Source organism: Dermacentor variabilis, chromosome 8 (assembly GCF_050947875.1).
Source record: "Dermacentor variabilis isolate Ectoservices chromosome 8, ASM5094787v1, whole genome shotgun sequence".
Taxonomy (NCBI): Eukaryota; Metazoa; Arthropoda; class Arachnida; order Ixodida; family Ixodidae; genus Dermacentor; species Dermacentor variabilis.
Genome location: NC_134575.1, coordinates 110,029,682 through 110,036,961, shown reverse-complemented (window position 1 = coordinate 110,036,961; position 7,280 = coordinate 110,029,682). Strand labels below are relative to the sequence as shown.

Below are 7,280 nucleotides of genomic sequence, written 5' to 3'. Positions count from 1 at the left end.
GCCGCTGGTATGCTAGAGAAAAATGTTTCCTTCTGTCAGATTCGGCTGCCCGACACTCCAGGAGGACGTGGAAGACGGTCAGCCTCTACCCGCATCTACCGCAGGTTGGAGGATCATTTTCAGTGAGTAAGAAGTTATGCGTGCCAAATGTGTGTCCTATTGTGAGGCGACAGAATAGGACATCTGTTCGCCGTGATTTTGTTACGGAGGGCCAAGAACCTAACAGGGGCTTTATCACGTGCAGTTTGTTATTTACTTCTGCGTCCCACATACGTTGCCAGTGGTTTCGCAGTTTTCTTCTTTAGAAAGGCTTCAGGTCTGTGACAGGGGCCGAAGCAGTAGGATTAACTGCATGCAATGAAATTGATTTGGCCATCTGGTCCGCTAGAACGTTACCCTCGATGCCCCTATGTCCATGCACCCAGTATATAATCACATGTTGGTTAGATATATATGCTTTACACAGGACGGAGTAGAGTTCATTAATTACCGAATTTCCTTGCTTACAGAAAGACATCAAGGCCTTCATAACACTAAGGGAGTCCGTATATATAACTGATTTCTGGAGTTTTGATTTATTTATATGCTTTACGACCGACAGCAGTGCGTAGGCCTCAGCCGTAAAGATACTAGTTTCCGGATGCAGTACATCGGCTTCCGAGAAGGATGGACCGACGGCTGCATAGGACACCCCGTCGTGACTTCGATGCGTCTGTGTAGAACTCCGTGCAGGAGTATTTGTGCTGGAGCTCCCGGAAATGCATTTGGATTTCAATCTCTGGAGCGTGTTTTGTAACTTGCATGAAAGATATATCGCATTGTATCAGCTGCCACTCCCAAGGGGGTAGCAGCTTGGCTGGATGCATTGGGCGAAGATCGAGGAGTGGAACATGCATTTCATGGCTAAGCTCCCTCACACGCAGCGAGAAAGGCTGTCTTACGGAGGGACAATTATGAAAGAGTGTAGCATATGTCAATGCCGTTAACGGTATTATAACACGGATGTTGAGGATTAGAGTAGACTTTTAGAAAATATGTTTGGCTGATGGATGTTCTCTGGAGATGAAGTGACCACTCGTTCGATGCTGCGACAAACTATCAACGGGACTTGTCCTGAAAGCGCCCGTGGCTAAGCGGATACCTAGATGGTGAACAGGGTCTAGCATTTTTAGCGCACTCGGGGCGGCAGAATGATAGTTCACGGCACCATAGTCTAATCGTGATCGAATGAGGCTTTTATAGAGATTCGTTAGACACTTCCTGTCTCTACCCCACGTAGTCCGGGATAGAAGTTTCATTAGGTTCATCGTTTTCAGACATCTTTCTTTAAGATGTTTAATGTGGGGGACGAAAGTCAGTCTGTAGTGAAGTATAACACCTACACATTTTCGTTCTTTGTTTACAGGTATCTGTTGTCCACATAGTTCTAAGCAAGGATCTGGGATCAGGCCTCTCTTACTTGTAAAAAGAACACAAGAACATTTCTTATGATTTATCTTAAATCCATTCTTGTCTGCCCACATTGACACTTTGTTCAGGCCATGCTGTACCTGTCTCTCGCATACTGTGAGGTTACAGGATTTGAAAGCTATTTTAATGTCGTCCACGTAGACAGAATAAAAGATTGCCGGTGGTAATGAAGCACGAAGCGTGTTCATCTTCACGATAAAGAGCGTGCAGCTGAGCACGCCTCCTTGGGGCGCACCCGTTTCTTGCGCAAAAGGGCGTGAAAGTACAGTGCCGACTTTTACCCGGAAGGTACGATTGGACAGATAGCTTTCTATTAGGTTAAGCATATTACCATGGATGCCCATTTCTGACAAGTCTCTTAAGATTCCGTAACGCCACGTTGTATCATACGCCTTTTCCATATCGAGAAATATCGATAGGAAGAACTGCTTATGTATAAATGCGCCCCGGATATTACCTTCAACACGTACGAGATGATCGGTTGTGAAGCGCACTTTTCGGACGTAGCACTGATAAGGATCAAGCATTTTGCTTTGTTCAAGGAAATTAATGAGTCGACGATTTATCATTTTTTTCAAACGCCTAACAAATGCAACTTGTGAGGGCTATAGGCAGGTTGCGAACGTAGTTCCCGCGTCTACTAGAGCGCCCCTCGCGGCGGCGAGTGCGGATCTGGCAGGATACGACCGGCCCCGCTTCCGCTCGGAAAGCGTGTCTGTGCAAGTGTTTCGCGCGTAGCTGCAGCTTTTCTGAGCAATGCAGAAGTGGAACACGAATTGTTGCATAGTGGGCTGCAACACCACGTACAGCAACTCACCAGGAACAAAGTTTTACCGGTTTCCGTGCCGACCATATGAGGCAGAACGGCGTCAACGCTGGATCGTGCTCGTCCGACGGCATAGGTAAGCTGTTTTATGTTCTGACATTATGTCAAGTGAGTTAACGCTGAATCGGTTGCATTTACAGAGATGATGGCAGCAACTGGACACCTGCAACACATAGCAGGATATGCAGCAAACATTTCGTCGGTAGCACGAAATCTAACGATGAAGGCCACCCTGCTTATTTCCCCTCAATATTTCACGCTGCGTACAAGACATCGACTGGGCCTGTGTCATGTGACCGTTATGCGAGGTCGAGTATATATATATATATATATATATATATATATATATATATATATATATATATATATATATATATATACAAATTTGCCCTCAGCTTGAGGTAGTGTGACTAGCACTTTGAGGGTCGACGCCGTAAATATACGGCGCCGCGAACAGGTGCAAAAATGATCGATTCCGTATATTTACGGCGCCGTCTGCACGTTTAAATAATTCTTTTAGGAGGGGTTCCGTACAGTGATAAAATGAAGGAAAAGACATCAAAAAGAAAGAAAAAAAAGGGGGAAAAAAGGAACATAACTTGTGATTTGAACTCGTGATCCTTCAATGTTGCCCGGAAAGGTAGCTCAGTCGGTTGGTTCGTCGAGCCAGCGGTTACTTTCAAGCGCCATAGCTCCTGCTCCGAGCATCATACTTATGTGGTAAGGGACTGATGTTGTCCGCGACAGTGGTTGGAAGGCATAATTTCTTGGAAAAATGGCCGCCAGAGGAGCAGCGTGAACTCGAGCGGCTTTAGAGACTAGGAAAACTGCCTTAAAATATTTAGACTTGAGGGGAAGCTTCGTTAACAAACTATACCACGGCAATCAGCACTCGAATACGACGAGAGAAATTATTGAGACGTGGAAAATTCCCTTGAAATAAATCTGGATTGCGAGACAAATGCTTGTATGTATTGAATCTCTGAAAAGATGAGGGGTGGAAATATGCGCTGACCGAGAGGGCATCGCCAGCACGAGACCACCACCAGGCACCTTATTGAGATGTGGAGAGCTTCGCGGCCGGAACGAAGCCTCCCCTCTCCGCCGGCTAAGCGTGGAAAACGCGCTTTCCGATCGCTCAAGGTTGTGCAGGCATAGTGTAGCTCTAGCGTCTAGGAAAAGCTTAAACAGGTGCGAGAGCGGCACGCATAGCGTGGGAAGCTAGCCGCCGTAATAGCCATCTCAAGTACTGCTGCTGGCGAGGGCGAAATACCTTCGTGTAATTATAATAAGCGTAATAGGACTTCTTTCGAAGAAAAAAAAGAAGAAAAAAGGAAACGGCTCAGAAGGCTATACTTCGAGAGCTATGACTGATGCTTTTCTATATATATGTATTCTTCTCATCTATGGGATCGCATGCGCGCGCTGTTACTTTGTCTCTGCGTGTAGTAGTTAAGAGAGCCAGTTTAAGGACGGAGAAGCAGGAAGGAGAGGAAAGCAATATTGCAGCGCCGTGGTTTTAAAGCGCAACCGTGGCAGAGAAACGGAAAGGCGATATAAGCATGCGTGGCCATGATACGCACAGGACAAACTGCCTTACAATATTTAGACTTGAGGGGTAGTTTCGTTAAGAAACTATAACACGGCAATCAGCACTCGAATATAATTATAACCCTAATAATAATTGTAAATAGTCATCTCATCTATAGGGTCTAAAGCGCGCGCTGTTTCTTTGTCTCTGCGTGTAGTAGTTAAGAGAGCCAGTTTAAGGGCGGAGAAGAGGGAAGGAAAGGAAAGTCTCTGAAGCAAACTTGCAGCGCCGTGGTTTTAAAGCACAACCGTGGTAGAGAAACGGAAGGCGATATAAGCGTGCGTGGCCATGATACGTGCACGACAAACTGCCTTACAATATTTAGACTTGAGGGGAAGCTTCGTTAAACGCGCGTTAATTTCCTAACTTTTTCTTGCCTGGCATGTGCTGCCACTATGTGGGAATACATGGAATTTTTTTTCTCGCATCTCTCTCTTTCGGTTTTCGTTGTATACATTTTTTTTTTGCTTTGGAGCGTCTGCTACCGCTCGCGCATTGGCGCCCTCGCGGGCGCGCGGCGGTTAGTTTTGGTTTTGTTCCGCACGCGGTTTCGGCTTCTTTCGCTCGCAAAACTGATGGCTATCTCGTTCTTATCACCCAAAGGGTGACCGCCTGTTACTCGCTCGTTTGTTGCTCACAGGGGTCCGCATACGAAGGATGCCGCAGTGCGTGCGTTTCTTTTTTGGCACTTCATTCAGAAGTTGCCTCCCACGGCTGCTCAGGGAAGCAGTACCGTGAGGAGGTGCCATGCCTGCGCCACCACCACTCGGCGGCAAAAATATCGCGAGGACACAAGGTACGTGTGCGCTGAGTGCAACAAACCGCTCTGTGTGGAGCCATGCTTCAATGAGTACCACACGTTGAAGAAATATTAGTGCAAGAGGAACATTTGAGACTTGCGAAAAATTTGCGTGTGCGCATTCTTCTTGTGTATTTGCTCGTCTGGCCATTGTGTATAACAATGCGCCAATATTTTTTTTTATTTCTTATAACTTTATTTGCTATGTTTTATTGTTTTTCATGAATAAACAGTACATATATGCCAACGCAAAACACATTTTTCTCACTTTACGGTCACCCAAGAAAAATTACAGCAAATTTTTTTTCGAAATAGGTCCCTCTGAAGAATTTATATGTGCAATATAAAAATCGATCCTCGGTGGTCGCATATGGCGAAAAAAATCGACCCTCAAAGGGCTAATGCCAATTGATTTTTTGCGTTGAGTAGCATTTTTTGCGTGGTCGCGGTGCTTCAGTGAACCAATATTGTTTGGATGTGTTATGACGCTTGTTTTGCCAGAAAAAGAAAGCGCCAGGAGCAAAAGATAGAAGAGGCACGACAGATACCCAGTTGTGACAGTCAAGAAACTGGGTGTGCCACAAGCCCCGAACCACAGATTTCGGACAGCCCGCCTCACAGTGACAATTTTAGTGCTTCCGCCTGCAACCAGTCTGCAGATAACGTACATCGTGTCGATGTAAGCTAAAGTCTATAACGTATAATGTGTGCCTTTAGTTGCATTTATGTGGCTGATGTACTAAGCTGGTTTTAAATGCTTGTTTCAGGCCTCAATAACGACGGAAGGCGGCAGCGCTACTTTCAGCATGAACTTCACATTTATATGAGAGTTGTGCGATGGAAATGCGTCATTCTACATCAGTCACAAAGAAGTGTGCAGCACAGGCTTGGGCAGCTCATGCAGTCCGGACTTTTCAGACAAAAGCACTGGGCTGGCGTGCAAAGAGCCTTTCTTCGCAGGGTTCACATCTCTTCAGCATGATGAAAACGCCTCTCATGCGTTTACAGCAATTGATTTTTCTTTATTTGTTCTGCTGTTAAGCATACTGCCACCTGCTCTAAGAAAGTTGAATGAGCTGTCTATTGAAAACAAGATTCTGTTATTTTTGATCAAACTTAAGCATGGGCTGCCATTCTCTTTTCTCAGTGTTCTTTTTGGCATCCACAAAACAACAGCGTCTCGTATCTTCAAGGGTTTACTTGTTAACATGCATGCTGCTACAAGGAAATGGCTATACTGGCCGTCACAAGCAGCTGTTCTGGCCACTTTACCTCCATGCTTCAAACTGCACTATCCGAAATGCAGAGTTGTCATAGATTGCACCAAACATGAAACTGAAGTGCCTCCAGGCATTGAAAAACAAAACATGTGGTATTCGGACTACAAAGGAAGGCACACAATCAAGTACCTTGTTGGAATAGCTCCGAATGGGCTCATAACTTTTCTTTCAAAGGGGTTTGGAGGTAGAACGAGTGATGGCATGCTAACTGGTGAATCAGGTTTTTTGTCCCTTCTTGAACCAGGACATGTCGTCTTAGCCGATAAAGGATTTCCAGGCATAAAAACAGGTGTTGGCGCGCAGGATGCAACGTTGTTGATGCTACCTTTTGCTACCAGCCCACAATTCACGGAGTATGGAGTGGATGCCACATAAGAAACCGCCTCCGTGCGTATTCATGTAGAAAGAGTGATTCAGAGGCTCAAAATTTATGATATCATTACACGCAGGCTACTCCACGAGCTGACTGGCTATGCTGATGAGAGTCTTCACGTGCTACCAGTGCTAACAAACCTGAAGAAACCTATTTTCGCCAAACTACAGAAATAATAAGGCAGGGAAAAGGAGAAAAAGTTTATTGAACAATTTTCATATAGACACAAAGGCTTAAAATGACTAGCTTTACTGCGACATATAAGACTGTACGTCTGTATAAAATGTATAAAATGTGTAAAAATAAATAATGTTATTAAAAGGCACTGTTGTCTATGTTCTATATGGCGAATGCGATGGCGTGGCACTTGTAACTGACATATTACCTCTGCTCTTGGACAATGCTAAAAGATGTAAACACCTCAGATGTCGGCACATTCATGCAATGTTCTGAGAAAGTGCTCAAAATAGAAGTTTCGCAGCTTGGGCACTGCTTACGACAGGAACGCATAGTCTCTTCTTACTTTGATAGTGAGCGAGTCCACTTCTGTATGTAAAGGTAACAGTACTCCAAACCGAGCACGTCCAAGCACACTTGTACTTGTGTGAAGTAAGAATGGCTGCGTCTCAAATCCAAAATGTCTTGACCGCAGAGGTATTTCAGCAGTGGCCTCTTGGTCAAGCTCTGTTGCCGTCTTGAAAACGGACACTTGATTTCCAGTAGCATTGCGCTGCCGTCTTCATCCCTGAAAGTTTGAGTTTCTATTGGAAAGAATAACCCGATAAAAGTGATTACCTGAAAATGCCGTCGGGGGAGCACGCAAGCCACGGCTCTCCAGGACGCACTACAAGGCCGAATTGGGCGACATTCTTTTCAAACGCCTTACGAGCTGATGGCTCTTTCAACAGTCCGTACTGCACCTAGTAGCCTGTGTAGGGCGC

The 7,280-nt window shown here is 45.3% G+C and overlaps 1 pseudogene; it reads left to right on the top strand.

Annotated features, from left to right (window-relative positions):
- Positions 1 to 4,634: 4,634 nt before the first annotated feature.
- Positions 4,635 to 6,515, top strand: LOC142591524 (uncharacterized; annotated as a pseudogene).
- Positions 6,516 to 7,280: the final 765 nt, after the last annotated feature.